Consider the following 20,163-nt stretch of genomic DNA (forward strand, 5'->3'; position numbering starts at 1 on the left):
GACAATAATTCTATTCCAATCAATTGACTTATCCGAAGACTTGTGAAAACAAAGGTAACTAACATGAAATTGGAATTTTTAGATTAAACTACAATTTTATATAAAAAATAATCGATCAAATGTTAATAGTGAAAGAATTATAAGTCAATATTCTAAAGATAATAAAATTTAAAAAGTACTCTGAAAATGCATTTCGCAAGGCAATTGTTTTTTTAACAAGTTGTAATATTTGCAATAGCTTCGAATAGCAAGATGGTTAATTTGACATAGAAAGAGTTCAAATTAAGACAGTCCAACAGTTTACAAATGGCTAAAAAAATAACGTTATTTATTTTTATGTAGAACTAAAACATTATATAAAATAAATACCATTAGAAAATTTTATATTTTGTGTGATTTTTTATAAAAAATGTTGAAATTATTCTTTTTTATTTTTTTTTATTAATTTTTTAAGTTCTACGAATTTTTTTATTTAAATAATAAAAATCTAGATACGTTATAAGTTCGCTATGGTAAATTGTCGTAGTTACAAATTATAAAGAAGTATTGACAAATAAAAAGGAAATATCTTTTTTCTAAGAGAACAAAATATAAATTAATTAATATTTAAGACAACAACAACAATTCTTTGTTACTTTTTCAAATATGAAAATTTGTAAACCTTGTGAGTTTCTACTGTAAGAATGATTTAAAAGTGATATTTCTAGACATTTTCTATTTTATTTTCATCATTTGTTTTACATGTAAAATTACTAATTAAACACGGGATGGTATATTTTTAATTTTAACTATTTTTCCATTATATTTGAATATTTTAGTTTATAAGTGTTATATTCCCGTTCAAATGACAGTGTTTTTTCTTTTTTGTAGTCATATAAATGTGAGGGTCATTATTAACTAATACTTTTCATTGTTTGTCATATTATACTTATGTGATAGCTTTACTTTACAATTTGTTGAAAGTCTCACATCGATTAAAGATAAGACCAAATTATAACATATAAGTGAGGTGCAAATTTCACTTTACCAATTTTGTAGGGTTAAGCTAGGCTTAAAGTCCACTTCTAATAAATTTTTCAAGTCCTCACCCTAAATGTCACTCCAACTTCTATATAATATTTAATTAGTTAAATACATGTTTATCTATTATAATTAAAACAGGTAAGCAGCAAACTTCGGATAAAATTTATTGTGGATTATTGTTTTTCTTTTTAAAAATACAATATCTATTCAATTTACATAAAGTAATAACTTAATTTACGTGATGCATAAAATAAACTACAAATTATATGGCATCTACAATGAAATTGTTATCAAAATGAAATGTTATCGGTTTTATAGAATGAACACAAATTTGGTATTTGTAGAATAAATCAGATCGTCAGAAAAGTTTTAGAGCAATAATTCTATTCCACGGGACTTATCGGAAGACTTTTGAAAAGAAAGGTAACGTACACTTCGAATTTTTAGATTAAAAGATAATTTTATATAAAAAAATAATCCATCAAATTTTTCTTAAATAATCATTTAGCTTAACAAATTTTTGATATAGGTGCCTTGTAAAAAGAAAACTATAAAAATGTATTAATAATATAATAAGGTGTCAATATAAGAATGAAGTTAATGATAAAAAGTAGTATATGTTGTATTCGATATATATATATATATATATATATATATATATATATTATATATATATATATATATATATGTAAATAAATTGTAGTTGCATCCCAAGCATAGTTAATAACTTATTCAATAATTTATACATTAATGATTATTGGTTTTATGTTTGGTTTTTCTTGTTTCCACAAGAATTAAGATGAATCAGATGAAGAAGTTGAAGTAGCAAATAGTTGGAATACAGAAAAGTCAACCAGAGTGCCGAAAAGTCAACCAGAGTACAGAAAAAGTAGTGTTGAGCGCCAGTTTAGTGCCGCAACCATTGTCTCACGCTTGAGCGCCACCGCTGAGCATTAGTTTAGTGCTGCAACCACCACCGGGCGCCCTTTTGGGGCGTTGAACACCGACAATGTGAGCTTGGACCTGTTTTATGTTATTTTTATGAACTATTTAAGGTTTTGGACAACCTAGAGACTGAATCTTTGGATAGAAAGATGCGCAAAAACACTCCTCTAGTTTGAGGGTTTTATCCTTCGGAGGCGGATTTTGGATGCAGAAGCTCCAATCTTCAACTTTTAGGGTTGTATCTTTCATTCTTTTTCATATTTTCATCTAGTTTTATCATGTCTATGGTGAACTAAACCTCCATTGTTGTTGGGGAAACGATGTAATTCTTTGAAACTCTCATGTATTGAATTGATTTATATTATAAATGCTTTACTTCATTAGTTGTTAGGGTTTTTCCTCTACCTCTATGCATGCTTTGTTTAACTCATTCAATTGCATGATTATTGATTTTGTCGATATGAACACATATGGAAAAATCTAGAACTGGAGAAATTCTCCCAAAAGCAATATTATCTAGATATAGAGAACTCATCACACTCACCAGAGACATGGTCACTTTGAGATTCATGATGATGAAATAGAGAGAGTGAATAGTATAGAATTAGATTGATATGTGTTGTGAATTAAGCACTCCCAATACCCACATTTATACTCACACCAACTCCTTAATTACTTTATTCTAAGTTCTCGTCGTGGTGTTTGCCTGTTTCCATAATTAATGTACTAAAACAACACTTATTTTATTTAGAAGTATAACTCAGTTTAATTGAAGGCAACAAATATAAAACATAAGACATTAAATGAACTACATGGTTACTTTTGCAATTCAGTTTAATTTTTGCTTTTCTGTTTAAATAATAAAAAAAATTAATGACATGTCATTTGAACTTTACAATCTAGTAATGTTATTAATGCATTCAAGATTTCAATAATTTCAATAATATCAATTGACTTAGAATAATTTTTCAATAATATCAATTAACGCATGCAAGATGGTTAATTTTTCTTAACGATAGAAAGAGTTCATATTATTATGTTTTATTTATTCTTATGTAGAGACAAAATATTGTATGAAAATAAATACAATTAGAAATTCGTATATTGTTTGTGATTTTTTTTATAAAATTCATAAAATAGATTTTTTTCGTTAAAGATATTTGAAACAATTTGTAAGTCCAACTAAATATTAAGAACATATTTTAATATTAAGAACATATTTTAATAGTGAAACCTTATATATGTCACCATTTACTATTTTGTTCCTCTAATATTGTCATCTCATCACTAATGCAAATTTGGCGTATTAACTCGCGTAATAGATTTCGGTTTCGAAAAAATTAATACAAATATAACGACATTGTCACATTTTTGAAATTTTATGAACTTATTGGTCTCGGTTGCAAAATAACTGAAACATATACTACTTTTAACATCAGTTAATCGAGAACCAAGGTCTAATGGTACATTAAAATTTTCAAAAATTTTCATAAATTGAGCTTTTTATTTATTAACTCGCATAATAGGTTTCGGTTTTGAAGAAATCAATACAAATACAACGACATGGTAACCTTTTTTAAATTTTCCGAACTTATAGGTCTCAGTTGTAAAATAACTGAAACATATACTACTTTTAACATCAGTTAATTTGTCAAATTTTGTGTATTAACTCGCGTAATAGATTTCGGTTTTGAAAAAATCAATACAAATATAACGACATTTTCACATTTTTGAAATTTTCCGAACTTATTGGTCTCGGTTGCAAAATAACTGAAACATACACTACAAAAAAGAAGGACATTACCGAAGGCCAAAAGCCCTCGGAAATAGTCCGAAACCGTCGGTACAAGGTAATTACAGACAACTTATCGACGGTCAAAGTGCCCTCGGTAAATCCCTTGTTGTTAAAATTTACCGAGGGTTTCCGCTCTTCGGTAATTACCGAAGGGCACTAGCCTTCGGTAATTACCGAAGGGCAAAAGCCTTTGGTAATTACCGAAGGGCAAAAGCCCTCAGTAATTATCGAAGGGAGGAAGCCTTCGGTAATTACCTAACGTGTGTAATTACCAAGGGCATAAGCCTTCGGTAAGTTCGAGGCAGATCTAAGACACAATTGTATTTCTTATGAAACCAAACAAACCTGTATAATTTAATAACAACACTGGTACATATATTCTAAATGATATAAACATCAATTTGGATTATGTATTTTACTACTGCAACTTGAAGAGAACCAAAACCAACATCAAGATAGGGCTGACCTAGATACATAAAATGAAGGTTAAGTAATGATTGAGACAATCAACAATTATACTGTGGATTGTTTAAGAGACCTGACAAAAGTACAGGTTTTAATATTTCTCAGGATGAAGTTTTCACCATGATCACTAACTGCATATATAAAATCTAGTTTCCAATGACTAGTTTTCCTCACTGCTTCACATAACTTTGATGTCCAGATCAGAAGTGTCAAAGACAGGTAGAACTAGTTACCCAACTTTGTCTCATAGATCAAAATGTTATCATAATATTGCTCTTAAAAAGTTAGAAACAAGACAACTTAAAAAATATCATTTCCTATTATGTAAATGATGAAGATCAATTTCCTTTGACTAAACTGTCAAATTTGAGTTCCTATTATGTATATTTACTTCAGATCCCACTGTTTTTAGTATTTCTTGATATACGTGTCGGAACAATCGGTACCGTTATAGAGTCGCGCAGCGGAATAAAATATTTGGAAAGCGTGTTACGGTCACAAATCAAGTTTTGATAGTCCGTTTTAGAAAAACAATTTTCTTAGAGAAAATTTATCAAACATTTGATATGCGTAAAATGTAAAGAGTATAGAGAGCAAGAAAATTCAACACAAAATTTTTATCCTGGTTCGATTCAAAAGAATCTACATCCAGTTGTTAATCACTATAAAAAGTGATTAACGTTTTCACTAAAAACAGTTTTACAAATTACAATAAGAGTGAATAAAAACAAATAAAAAAAGGTTTAATACCTCTTTTGGTCCCTAGAAAGGGGGCCAATGTTCAATGTGGTCCCACCTTTTTTTAGAAGTTCAATGTGATCCCATCTTTTGTAAAAAGTGTGCAATCAAGTCCTTTTTGGAAACGGCGTTAACTTTTTAACGGAGCAGCTGACAGGGTGGACTGAAGTTAGCTACGTGGCTTTGTGTGGGTAATACGTGGCTGTGAGTGGGTGTCAGTGCGTGTTCCATCATCTTCTGCATTTCCCATATCCTCCACAAACCTAACCCATCTTTTCCATTTTTTTTTTCAATTTCCCAAATCAGAAAAAACCTATCTCAGACTGTTTGTGGCATTGCAGTGATCAAAGATGTTGGAGCATCCTCCACCTCCTTTACGTCGACGATCTACTCGCCGCCGTCAAACGCGAATTCTCTGGCCTATACCAATCCCAAAAAATCGAATACCGAGATTTTGACGAGATCTGCAGATCGAGGCCGAGGCACGCGCCGAGAATTTGAAGACCAAGGAGAGAAATTATGTGGAAGAAGACCAAGGAGAGCTCCATTGAGAAAGGAGCAGTGGAAGAGGAAAAGGAAAAAGAGGGAATAGAACAACCTAACTTTTAATTTCAACATTAATATATTTGGTAAATAGCTTTCCATTTGTCCAATGGAAGAATTAATAGATATCCTTGCCAGTCTAAGAAAAGGGTCTTTAAATTCTGAAACTATGATTTTTCCTCTGGATTCCTTTGGATGCAGAATCTGCGTAGCTTCCAAAACTGGACTATATATGATTAGTGCTCTTCTTCCTGCATGATTTATAATTTGTAGACAACTTTTTATTTTACTCCAATGCCACTGTTTAATTTTCTATTCAGAAGTCATGTAATTTACCTGACTGGTTGGTGATGATAAGTGTATTAAATTTCGCCCAAATTCCTCGAAGCCTTCCCATCAGTTTTGGAAGTCTCTCTCAGCGACCTTATAGACCAAACAATGGGGAAAATAATAGCACAACAGCATATAATATCCACAAGCAAAAACACCTGATTCCAAGTAACCCAGTCTTTGATAAAAGGCCCGGTTTCCCCAATCACAACGGAAGCCAAGTTAGCCAGAACCTGAAGCGGGATCACAATCATTAAGACCTTCTTCTCCCTGTCCTGCAAAAAGGGCTTGAGAAAAGACCATCCCGTCCCTATCAAAACGATGACGGTGAAGAGCAAAACGACGCGGATGAACTGAAATATATAAAACAACACGTCCCAGCCAAGACGAAGATGGCGAAGTAGGTTATGGAGAAGAGGAAGAAGAGGGAGGGGAGCTGGGTCTGACCGGCGGAGAGGTAGTCGCGGGAAGCGTCGGAGTCGAGATTATAGGCCTCGGTGTGGACGACCATGGTGACCGAGGTTTCCAGTGCGCAGTTGACGAACACCCTTCAGAAGAAATCCCAAATTACTAATTTCTCTGCAACTCAAACTACGTATCACCCTCTCACTGCCACGTATTACCCACACAAAGCCACGTAGCTAACTTCAGTCCACCCTGTCAGCTGCTCCGTTAAAAAGTTAACGTCGTTTCCAAAAAGGACTTGATTGCACACTTTTTACAAAAGATGGGATCACATTGAACTTCTAAAAAAAGGTGGGACCACATTGAACATTGGCCCCCTTTCTAGGGACCAAAAGAGGTATTAAACCATAAAAAAACCTTCCTTCGACGAACGAACCGGAAGATGACCACCTTGCCAACTCGAAGAGAACCGCTCCGACTATCGACACACGAAACGCGAGCTTCTCCTATTCACGAGACCAGGCAAAGCACTTGAACTAGCTTTTTAGAACTTCCTCAGATCACACTGTATTCTCAAAAGCTCAGAGTTTTCTTCTTAGAGTTTTGGAAGAACCTTATATAGCCAACTATTCTAAATTCGCAAAGATGAATTATAACTGCCACAGATAATCGATTATTGTTAGTGATAATCGATTATTTGAGTCCGTTACAAGGTTTTTCAAAAGTGATAATCGATTATCCTGAGGAATAATCGATTATTCCATAAACTTTGGCAGTTCTCATCAGAACCAGTGATAATCGATTATTTTGAGTAATAATCGATTATTCCAGACCAACAGGGTTTTCAAAAAAGCTCAGGATAATCGATTATAGCTTCTAATAATCGATTAAATGCGTAACAGTTCTGGAAGTACAAGTTTTTCTAAGTATTACATGTTTAAAGCCTTTCCTAATACATTTATTATCTACAAAGTGCTTTTAAAACAATTTAGAACAGTCTATCTTGTTGCAGCATCATCAAAATCATTTATCTTCAAATTTACCAATGCTCCTCATTGGTAACAATCTCCCCCTTTTTGATGATGATCAAAAATCACTTTTTAAAAGCAACTTTGGGTTATCTGCAAAAGATACAAACTGACAGACAACAATAAGAGTTAGTAGTAACTGCACATATTTCTCCCCCTTTTTGATCATAAGCAAAAAGATTTAAAATGCTCCCCCTTAAGATATGCTCACCCCTCAACAAAAGAATAGGTGTATTTTAAACTTTCATAACATGAAAGAACAAAGTTCATCATAGAACACAAAAATTTAGCTCTTAATCAAGAAATACAAGTAAGACTTTAAAAAGGAGGTAGAAGATATCAACCAAAATTTTCTCCCCCTAAATGTAATATTCCCCTTTTAAAAAAAATTCCAAAAATTTAAGATTTATTCAGTCCAATGCAATGCATGAATTTGTAACAGTCAGTTCAGATTAGGCTTTGTAATACCAAAAGAGTTTAACATGAAAGCATTACAGCTAGCACAATTAGTTTAAAACTAACTTTGACAGCACAATTTACAACTTCCTAGACAACAATTGTCATACATGCATTCTCATATCACAATCTGTTCAACTTCATAAATTTAGCTATGCATATCAAAACAACATATGCAAAAATTCAATCACAAGAGCTGATTCAGGTTTTATCTTTCAACATTTTTAAACAAAATAATTTACATCAAAATTATGCAAATTTGATCAGTTCATTTACTGCATCCAAGCTCTCAATGTATATTATCATAGCTCATTCGTTATGCATTTGAACTTAAAAGCAAATCTCCATAGAACCAACTTTGAAATAGAAATGACAATTTAATTTTTTACATGTCTTAATCATCCAAAATTGCTAATGAAAATCTGTCAGCCAACTCATTTAAATGACTTTTTCATAGTTTTTGATGCTTGACAGAGATTACACCAAAGATAACTGCAAAGTACTCATGAAATTGAATACTAAGCCAGTTAAACACAAATTCAATAGATAATTATCAACAAAGCACTGAAATGACAATGCACATGGCTTTACATGACATGAATGAAATTTAGCACATGAATATCTTAAATAGATGAATTTCACTTTATCAAAATGTGTAAACAGACAAGAACACACCACAGGATGAATGAAATAGTGATGAACATATCATTTGCCTAACCAGAAATGAATATAACAGTAATTAAATAATGAAAGATCAAGTAAAAACAAGATGCAACAACACAGTTTAAACAACACTTAGCTCAAATACTTGGTGCTTGAACGAAGGCTTTTGGATACCACTTGATGAAGTTACATCCTGGCTTGTAGCATCAATTCAAAGAGCAGAATATCATAGAGTTCTCTTCTCCTTTTGAAAACTTAACCTACAAAGTAAAACAATATAGTTTGGTACCCATAATCTTATTTGGGTCCTTTAAGGTTAGAGACATATTACTTTATAACAGGAATCCAAGCATATTTCCCATTTGGAACATCAAAATGTTTAATTCTACATTTGTTTGAAGTATGTCCCTTTTTCATGCAATAAAAACAACAAACATCATGCACCTTGTTTTTCACAAAAGTCCCTTTCTCAACCCAAACTCTACGAGTTCTCTTAACTTTAGACTTTTTATGATGATGCATGTTTATATTTCTAACATTGCTCTTTTTAAAAACATTTTGAACATGTGAGATAGGCTTGATTCCTTTAGAAAGTAAATTTTCCAGTATGTCAATGTCAAACATGTGACTTTTACAAGATAAACACTCAACAGGTTGTACAATAACATCAGATTCAGATAATTTAGTTTCTAGATTACTAACTTTGTTTTTCAAAACAACTTCGTCATCTAGTACTTTTTCATACTTCAATTTCAATTCATTATGCTCTGTCTTTAACTTTTTATGAGCAACATCAAGTTTTCAGATTCATTTAACAAATCAAGAAATGCCTTTTGTAAATCAAATTCATCACTTGACTCTAAGCTAGAATCACTTACTTGGCTTCCTGCATCTTCTGAGTCTGCCATTAAGCACAAATTAGCTTCTTCATCTGAATTGCTTGAACTTGAAGAACTAGAAGCATTCTCTTCCCAAGCTATGTAAGCTTTCTTCTTCTTTAGAGATTTTCTGTCCTCCTTTTCTTCACTCTTCCTATTCTTAGGACAATCAGTCTTCACATGTCCTCTTTCTCCACATCCATAGCATTTAACGCTTGATGGAGATCCTTGATTTTCTTTCCTTTCTCCACGGTATTTGTCTTTTCCCTTTGCTTTCATAAATTTAGCAAACTTCTTAATCATAAGACTCATATTTTCCTCATCGTCATCGGAATCATCGTCCTCAATTCTCATAGAACTTTTTCCTTTTGAGATTTCAGACTTGAAGGCAAGCGTCTTTCTTTTGCCTTGATCCTCTTCTGCAGTTAATCTTCTCAGCTCAAGCTCATGCTCACGAAGTTTTCCAAAGAGAATTGCCATTGACATTTGAGTGAGGTTTTGAGACTTCGAGATGGCAGTCACCTTTGGTTGCCAAGACCTGTCTAATGATTTCAATATTTTCACATTCAATTCATCAGTGTCAAAAGTCTTACCCAACCTGTCAGGTGGTTCACAATGTGAGTGAAACGCTTCTGGACATCAGATATTGTTTCTCCAGGCTGCATTCTGAACATCTCATACTCCTGAATGAGTGTGTTCTTCCTTGCACGTTTCACGTCGTCTGTACCCTCATGTGTGACTCTGAGGACCTCCCACATCTCCTGTGCTGTCTTACACACTGAAATTCTATAAAATTCATCAAGTACTACAGCAGATGAAATAATATTACGAGCCTTAATATCAAATTGGGCTCTTCTATTTTCCTCAGGAGTCCAATTAAAGTATGGTTTTTCTACTTCTACACCATCAATAGTTATTTTAGGAATATAGGGACCATTTAGCACAGCTTCCCAGATGCCTCTGTCAACAGACCCCATAAAAATTTCCATTCTGACTTTCCAGAATGCATAGTTATCACCAGTAAAAATAGGTGGTCTGTTGATGGATGCACCCTCAGCATATACTTGATTTTGATGACCGGCCATTTTCGCAAAAGTTTGAAAGAATATCAAAGCAAGCTCTGATACCAATTGTCGGAACAATCGGTACCGTTATAGAGTCGCGTAGCGAAATAAAATATTTGGAAAGCGTGTTACGGTCACAAATCAAGTTTTGATAGTCCGTTTTAGAAAAACAATTTTCTTAGAGAAAATTTATCAAATAGTTGATATGCGTAAAATGTAAAGAGTATAGAGAGCAAGAAAATTCAACACAAAATTTTTATCCTGGTTCGATTCAAAAGAATCTACATCCAGTTGTTAATCACTATAAAAAGTGATTAACGTTTTCACTAAAAACAGTTTTACAAATTACAATAAGAGTGAATAAAAACAAATAAAAAAACCTTCCTTCGACGAACAAACCGGAAGATGACCACCTTGCCAACTCGAAGAGAACCGCTCCGACTATCGACACACGAAACGCGAGCTTCTCCTATTCACGAGACCAGGCAAAGCACTTGAACTAGCTTTTTAGAACTTCCTCAGATCACACTGTATTCTCAAAAGCTCAGAGTTTTCTTCTTAGAGTTTTGGAAGAACCTTATATAGCCAACTATTCTAAATTCGCAAAGATGAATTATAACTGCCACAGATAATCGATTATTGTTAGTGATAATCGATTATTTGAGTCCGTTACAAGGTTTTTCAAAAGTGATAATCGATTATCCTGAGGAATAATCGATTATTCCATAAACTTTGGCAGTTCTCATCAGAACCAGTGATAATCGATTATTTTGAGTAATAATCGATTATTCCAGACCAACAGGGTTTTCAGAAAAGCTCAGGATAATCGATTATAGCTTCTAATAATCGATTAAATGCGTAACAGTTCTGGAAGTACAAGTTTTTCTAAGTATTACATGTTTAAAGCCTTTCCTAATACATTTATTATCTACAAAGTGCTTTTAAAACAATTTAGAACAGTCTATCTTGTTGCAGCATCATCAAAATCATTTATCTTCAAATTTACCAATGCTCCTCATTGGTAACAATACGTTACATTAAGAATATATTGGTAAGTGTATGTATAATTTACCTGTATAAAAATATATTGAATGCTGAGAAAATGTTTCAAGTTTTAAATTAAATTTTGAGGTTTAAAGTTCTATTAGGAATTATAGTTTTTGAGGAAGTTTTTGGTTATTTTGAGCTAAATAGAACTTCTGTAGATAGTTTAGTCACTGTTTCAGGTATCTGTTGTAGATTTTCCACCTTTACTATTGCATTATTGTCAATTTCATTATGTGTATATATGTAGAAATTTCTGAACTGAGTAGACAGCTTTCCAACTAGCTTTTACACTCCTTTCATTGTTGGATAGGTATCTTATATGTTCAAACACTGTACACCTATTTTGGCACATTCTATACTTAGAGAGATTTGACCCTAATCATTTGATTCTAGTGTCATCCACTTATGTAAGCTGTATTCTAGAACTTGTGGAGATTTTTGTTAATGCCAATTGTTTTGAGCACACTTGAGGTAGCAAAGGAAAATGTAGTTAAGTTTGGTGTTGAAGAAAAGTAGGAGTGGTTGTTGTATTGTGGTGTGAAAGGTGAATGATGAAGCGGGAATCTTAGTGTTGATAGAGGGAACTTGCAGGGGAGATAGAGTGTTGGAAAATAAGAGATTAAGAAAGGAGAAGAATAGGATATAGAATGGATAAATAAAAAAGAGAAAGAATAAATTAAGTGAAATAGAATTTTAGGCTGATTTTCCTACTTCTGTCACATTTAGGCTGATTTTTATACTCTTTCTTTGCACTCATAACGCAATGATGGTGTTTGAGTCAAGATCCATGTTTGGGAAACTGAGAGAGTGGAGGCCAAGTAGCCCAATATGAAATTGTGTAAATGGTAAATGTAAAGTTATTTCTGGTCATGGTGAAGGGCAAACTTAACTGGTATAAAGGTAAGAAAAAGGAGGGTAATGTGTAGTGAGTACATTGTATGAATATAATATTATATTGAAGAAGAGGACTCACCCTAAAGAGAATAAAACCTCTATGCTGATGTTGATTTGGTTTTGAAGTCTGGGAACTTAATTTGTTGGTTCAGTTAGTACTAGTTTAGCTCTGAATAAGGAATTTAAAATTAGACTGTAGCTTACTCATGTATAAAAAATGTTTTATAAGGAACTTATTTAAAAACAATAAAAGAAACTGTGCAACAAACAAGCGATTGAATCAGAAGTATTGGTTGGATTGCTTGGCTGTAATGTACAGATTTAGATAAAACAACCAGAAAAGCCAATACATAGTTTTCACATAGTGATGTACAAATTCAGATCAAATCAAGAAGCAGAAGCTAACAATATCTGATGGTGTTCGATAAAAACAAAGATACAAGTTTGTGCATAAATCTTTTGTTACATTTTGATATAGTGTTTAAATTCTTTCAGAACATACATAACGAGCAAGGATTCTATTATCGAGCACTAAAAGAGGAACTTGTAAATCTTGTGCAAGAGTTCTAACCAATCTCTCACATAATGAAATTCTTCCAGAACATACATAATAAAATTTTGACCACTAAATGCTAGTCAAATGGCATCCAAAATAAACATAACAATTTCAATAGATTAACAAGGACAAAAAATAAGTAACAAATGACAAAAAATAAGTAACAAATGACAGACCACCAATGCTCTGAAGCAATATTCTCCCACTTGAAAGATACCAGAAATGCAGTTAACTACAACGGTGGAAGTTAGCAAACCTGCTAAAGAGCTCGACAACACCCTCAGCAATGGCAGCCCCAGCCCGAATAGACCAGTACACCTCGACCACTCAACGCAGCATCCACAACACGTCACCACCGCAATGCCCACGTCACGCTATCCACGAAGCACGATCCCTAGTGCCATAGCCACAATCCAATATAGAATGACTTGCAAGGAATTGCAAGAAATTGGAAGCAGGAAAACAAAAAGCAATCAATTAAGGACATTTACATGAACAGAACACTAACCTTACTGCAATCCTAGCGGTAACACCCTCCTAACTCCACGACAGCCGCAATAAATGCCCCAATCACCGTCCACCAACACCTTTTAGGGAGAATCACTCAACAAAAGCTCCAAGCGTACTGAAAATCGTCCAATGCGCCGCCTCAGTCACCAACAGTCCTCACGTTGTCAACAACAACCGTTGTCCTGCCTCACTAGCACGACCGAATGAAGGACCACAATACGGGAAGAAAGGATGACGCAGTTACGCCTTGAGAACAACAACGACGACAGTGAGACAATGCGCCTGAGGAAACGATTCGTAGGGAAGAGGGAAATAGGGTTTGGTCGACGAGCTCGAAATGGTAGAGGGAAAGCAGTAGTTTTGGTTTTAATTCACCCTCAAACGTATCGACGACCTAGAACCGTCGGTATTGAAAATCACCACTAAATTACCCACAGCCTAAGGACCCTCGTTAAAGGGCCGCCGGTATTTTGTGCTTTTTTGGTAGTGATATACTACTTAACATCAATTAATCGAGAACCAAGGTCTAATGGTACATTACAATTTTCAAAATTTTTCATCAATTGTGCTTTTTATTTATTAACTCGCATAATAGGTTTTGGTTTTGAAGAAATCAATACAAATATAATGACATGGTAACATTTTTAAAATTTTCCGAATTTATAGGTCTCAGTTGTAAAATAACTGAAACATATACTACTTTTAACATCAGTTAATCGAGAACCAAGGTCTAATGGTACACCAAAATTTGCAAAAATTTTCATAAATTGTGCTTTTTATTTATTTATTTTTAATATGACCCTATAATTTTCTAGTATGATGTTTATTTTTTTAATATGTTGGATATGTGATTATATGCTTAAATATATTGTATTGAATTAGTCTTAGTTTCTAGTTTGAGATTCAATACAAGAATTATTTATTATCTTCAAGCTTTTTGAATAAATGTATATTTTAAAACATTAATTTAAGAAGAGACAGTACTAATAATTTATAGATATTGAATCTTGAATTGTTTGGTTGGACAGTTTAAGAAGATTAATCATTATTTCTGTTTGTAAATCATTACTATTGCATATTACAAACAAAGTTTGTTGTAGTCCATTAGTTTGGACAAAATGTAATCGACATTGCCAAATAAAAAAAGGAAACTTGAAATAAAATGATAAGGGAAACTAATAAAATTGAATCAAACTATATTATTCCATTAAGCAATTCAATTGTAAATTAAATAATGTCAATATCAATTATACTTCAATTAAGAGAGTGGCAAATAAAGAAGTTAATGTAAACAAAGTTTCATCTTTGCAAACAGTAATCATAATATAGTACTTCAATTACTATATAAATACATACTTTTTTATTCTATAAGGACCATAAAGTCAATCATGTATTGATAAAGCATCCCACATACAATAAAAATATCAAGTATCACTAATTGAGTCATCTTTGACTAAGTCACAATAAACATAAATTCATCGCAATAAAATTTAAATCATCAATAATTAAATATAATATAAATAATTACAAATCATAAAAGACCATGCTTGTCAAAGTCTAAGTCAATAACCATGTTCTATTTCAAAATTATTGGAGGCATCGTTACAATAAGTCCCTCCACATTTCCACGTTTGTCACTTTCCTCATTATAAACGGTGGGAAACTTTTTGGGCAATAATTAATCAATTGACTTATCCGAAAACTTGTGTAAAGAAAGGTAACCAACACGAACTTGGAATTTTTATATTTGTTTCGGCAGGATTTAGATTTTTAATCCAAAACATTCGAAATTGTTCGCTCCATCATCCAGTTGCGTTGTGTCTTTTCTCTTCTTCTTGTTCAAGCCGTGGGGAGGGTGTCCACAAAAAACATTCTGACGCTCAAGTCAGTGACTTTGCCTAATAATCTTGTAACAAAGATTAGTTATCAGAGTTAAAAGTTATCTGTCCTCATTGTCGGACAAATATTTATAAATTATAATGAGCTTATCGTTAGGTCTGACTCATTAATCACCAATAAATGACATTATTCCTATTAATTGTCAATAAATGACAATTATTTTCATTAACTCCCCATCAACGACAGTTATTATTATTGATTACCTTAACGACTGCTTTTACCGATTGGTTAGCTGTTTGTTCGCTCAGTTCATTGGCCTGAGAGATATTATCGGTCGTCCATGAGCCCAAAATAACTTAGAGGCTCTCTTGCATCTTTACCGTTCATTCGGCTATGAGCCCATAGTAACATAAGCCCCCCAAGCCCTAGCAAAATTTTTGATATTGCGTTGGGTTTGTAAAGTTATACCGATCGGCACGGGATCTTACCTGAGTTTCAAGGGTTATGACAATTCATACAATAACATGCGTTCTCTATCGACCGAGGGGGTTTTGCACTAAGAGTTCCCTTGGAGTGTCTCTCAGATTAAGGTGAGAGTTCACGAAGAGCGTTCGTCACCGAGAGATTTTAGGTCTTACGAGTTCACTAGGAGTGTGCCCTAGGAGCGTTCCCTAAGACCAAGGTGAGAGTTCATGGAAGAACGTTCCTCACTGTTCGGTTTAGGTCTTAGGAGTTCACTAGGAGCGTTCCCTTAGACCAAGGTGAGAGTTCACGAAAGAGCTTGCCTCACCGCTCGGTTTAGGTCTTAGGAGTTCACTAGGAGCGTGCTCTAAGACCAAGGAGAGAGTTCACGAAAGAGCTTGCCTCAGTGCTCGATTTAGGTCTTAGGAGTTCACTAGGAGCGTGCCCTAAGACCAAGGTGAGAGTCTCGAAAAGCGTTCCTCACCAAGTTGAAAAATGTTTTCTGTTGATCGGTTGCTCAAAGTTTGCCAAGTGGTTTGTATACAGTCATGTCATCTGCACCACCGAAGAAAAATAACACTCGAATTTTGAACGGTGAGAAAAATATAACTAAAAATTGAGCTAGTTTAAGCTGAGGCCAAACGACCGAGCAACTGAGACCATTTGGTCTTCGATTGAATGTTTGCCAACCGGTTGCTCAAAGTTGGCCAAGTGGTTTGTATACAGTCATGTCATCTGCACCGAAGAAAAATAACACTCGAATTGAATTTTGAACGGTGAGAAAAATATAACTAAAAATTGAGCTAGTTTGAGCTGAAGCCAGACGATCGAGCAATGTTAGTGCTCAACATCTTGAGAAATCCATGTCTGGATATATCACGATCGAAGCTTGGTGGCCAATGTCTTGTGACCCTGTGAACATTAATTTTCGTCCATTTTCGAAGATGTTTGTTGCGGTGAGCTGCGTCCACCATGTCTGCGCACTTCATGATATTCTGAGCAGCCTGACGGTTCGGAGAATTCCTAACAAATATTTTGTGTCTATTTTCACACCAAAATGGGTTGGCTTCATAGTTAACCAGAAGGCTTCTTTTTTCTAACCCATTTCAGCACTCTCACCCAGCCTAGGGAGACCATGGGGTCTGCTGTCAAAGTTAAGAAAGTTCTCAAACTACAAGAGGAGGAGCGCCGGATCGGCGGGGTTGGATTCGAGCTTTTCTTTGAGGAGGCTCTGAATATCTTTGAAAAGATGACCTGGAGAAGATTAATGAGCGAGATTGAGAATGCGAGGGCGAGAGCGATGACGAGGGTGACGGTGACGACAGTGTAGTGTTGCGGAACCGGTTGGGTGAAAACGCTATTATCGCACCAACCCCAAATCACAACCTGCGATGGCCATGGACGAGACTACGTCAATCGCGAAGTCCTCACTTCATCTCCAACCAAACCTGCACTCATAAAAAACCAGAAGGAATCTCCATGAGCAATATTGCAAACCCAAGAACTCTGTTTCGCTAGCAGTTGTTGCAAAGCAGGGGCAAGCAAGGAGAAATTGCATTGTCAAAACTCTAATTTTTGGGTGAACATGTGGCCAATTGAAGTGTGCCGGAAAGCTGTTTGACCGAATACCCCAGAGAAACATTATTTCTTGAAGTGTTTTAATGGTAGGGTATTTGCCCAAAGGGGATGTTGCTGACTCCGAGGGAGTGGAGCATTTCGAGGGTTTGCTTGTCGACCTCGACATGGTCGGTGGTGATGGCGTAGACATCAGGGACGAAGTCCATGCACCGCTCGTGCTCCTCCTCTTGCAGCTTGAACGAGATGTCACGAACTGCCACGATCAACGCTCATCTGGATGCGCTTCATGAGACGATCACCACCTCTTCTCGCGAGGCCACCAGAGCGTGACCCTGCATTAGTAGCCATGCCCGGATGGCAATGAATATATCGGAGGTGTCGCCGACGTCAACATTCCTCTCTCTGTCTCTGGACCCCTCCTCACCATAACATATCTATTCTTTCTTGGGACATCGGAACTGTCCTGATGAGTCAAGAAAAAACAAACTGTTGAAAAAATATTTTTAATTTCATTATTGAATTTTGTCTTAATGAGAGCATTCTCTCTATTGTGTAGATATTGCTCTTCCCTTTAACGGTGGATAAGACGTCAAATCTTTTGGTTGATTTCGCCATCTCTGTGACTGGTTATTTTGGTTTTCTCTAGCCATAATGGGGTTTGGTGATAGTACTCTCCGAAGGTCATGGTAATCTCCGCTGGATAGTCCTACTTGGCTTTTTCAGAGCTTAAGGATGAAAGAGTCCTCTCCCTTTATTGCCCAAACCATCATTGAAACATTCTACATGCTTTCTTGTATTGACCTTTCCACGAGGCTCCTAATGTTCCATTCAGATAGTGTCGCGAATGCAATAGTAACTGTATTAAGTACGATGCTATATGAAACCTGCTTAATCACGGGGTTGGATGCGATTCCCATCATCATGTGTTCAGAAATTTTTCCAACAAGTGTTTGTTGAATATGCATTTCTATTTGCTCCCTTACGTTACTAGCTTCATGGAAGTGACTTCCTCATTTCCTTTCTTGCTCCAAATTGTTCGATTTTGGGAACGCGAGGCAATAGGTCAGACATTTGTTCCTTGAAAGTTTTCAAAACAAAATATGTCTTTAAAAATTATTATTAAATTTTTTCTCTTATGAAACCTGATACTGATCTAAAGCAACGATGTTGAGGCCGAATGTGTGAATGGTTCCTTGTGATTACAGAGGATGCCGCTTGGCCCCACGGTGGGTGTCAAAATGTTTTGGCAAGATTTAGATTCCTAATCCAAAACATTCAAAGTTGTTCGCTCCATCATCCAGTTGCGTTGTCATCTCTCTTCTCCTTATCCAAGCCACGGGGAAGAGTGTCTGCAAAAGACACTCCGACGCTCAAGTCAGTGACTTTGCGTAATAATCTTGTAACAAAGATTAGTTATCAGAGTTAAAAGTTACCTGTCCTCTTTGTCGGACAAATATTTATAAATTATAATGAGCTTACAGTTAGGTCTGACTCATTAATCACCAATAAATGACATTATTCCTATTAATTGTCAATAAATGACAATTATTTTCATTAACTCCCCATCAACGGTAGTTATTATTATTGATTACCTTAACGACTGCTTTTACCGATCGGTTAGTTGTTTGTCCGCTCAGTTTATTGGCCTGAGAGGTATCATCGGTCGGCCATTAGCCCAAAATAACTTAGAGGCTCTCTTGCATCTTTATAGTAACAATATTAAAGCACAATTTTATATAAAAAGTAATCGATCAAATGTTTCCTTGAAACATAGTGATAGAATTATAAGCTAATATTCCAAAAAGATAATAAAATTGAAAAAGTACTATGAAAATGCATTGTGTGGAGGTATCCAACCCTTTTTTCTATATTATCCTGTTTCGTATCGAACCTGGTACGGAGCTCCAAATAGTCTGGCGTATTCGTCTGTTTGTTTGTGAAGCTGACGATTTGTTCATTGTATAGAATAATGAGGTCTTCTGATAAGTCAATCTTTTAAAACATCTTCCAGTGCAAGATGTTGACCGAGCTGTCCTGGTCTTTAAGTCTTTGCTTATCCTGTACCTTCCTATCTTAATAGTGACCACCATGGGTCATCTTGGTTAGAGTTCGAGGTTTGGAAATCTTCATCCATGAAGGTAATGAGCAACATCGTTCTTCAAGGCTTGTCAACTAAGTGGACAGTCCGGAGAGCACGAACATGGCACTTCCAGGCTGAAGAGGAGGATCCATCGCCCAAGAATCCCCCGAATATGGTGTTGATATGCCCATGCAACGGGCGATCTCTATTGCGGCTCTTGCTTTTGCTCTACCTTCTCTCTTGTCACTAGTGCAGTCAGGAGAAACGACAACAGTTATTTTTTATCATAGACAGCGGTTCTTGACCCGATACATATAAAGGTGAGTCAAAAAGTCTACACTTTTATGCCTCGGTTGTGAACTGAGGCAAAAAGGTGTAGGATTTCACCTTAGTTCAAAGGCAACCGATGCAGTAGGTTTTTTGTTTTTTATTTTTTTTGAAGGACTTTACGCCTTGGTTCCTTTTGAACCGAGGCAGTATGTAACACCCCAAATTTTGAAGTGTCACGGTGCAAAATTTTTTTTTTGAAACACAATGTTTCCATAAAACATTTATGAAAAATAATAATCTTTATTCGATAAGAAAATGCGAAAGCCAAACATAACCATAAATGTTGTCTGCAAATCTCAGAATATCTCTGGCACATAAAAATACAAGGTCTGAAAACTTTTCAACAATAGAAAATAATAATAAATCCCAACTCTCGCAAGCTACTCCGATCCAGTCTTAGCTCCATACCGTATACCCCGTACAAGTACGATCATCGTAGGTGGAAACCACAACCATAACATTTCAGGGTGAGAAACCAGAATTATCATATCACACAATAAAACAATAATCATATTAACTACAATAATAACCAAA

General features: G+C 34.9%; 1 long non-coding RNA gene across 1 annotated transcript; it reads left to right on the top strand.

Annotated features, from left to right (window-relative positions):
* Positions 1-14,721: 14,721 nt before the first annotated feature.
* On the top strand, positions 14,722-17,825 carry LOC148199568 (uncharacterized). Its single transcript, XR_015785767.1, has 2 exons — positions 14,722-16,651; positions 16,752-17,825. It is a non-coding gene; the product is annotated as an uncharacterized LOC148199568 (long non-coding RNA).
* The last annotated feature ends 2,338 nt before the right edge of the window (positions 17,826-20,163 follow it).

Source organism: Vigna umbellata, chromosome 4 (assembly GCF_029865625.1).
Source record: "Vigna umbellata cultivar VRB3 chromosome 4, Vumbellata_1.0, whole genome shotgun sequence".
Lineage (NCBI taxonomy): Eukaryota > Viridiplantae > Streptophyta > Magnoliopsida > Fabales > Fabaceae > Vigna > Vigna umbellata.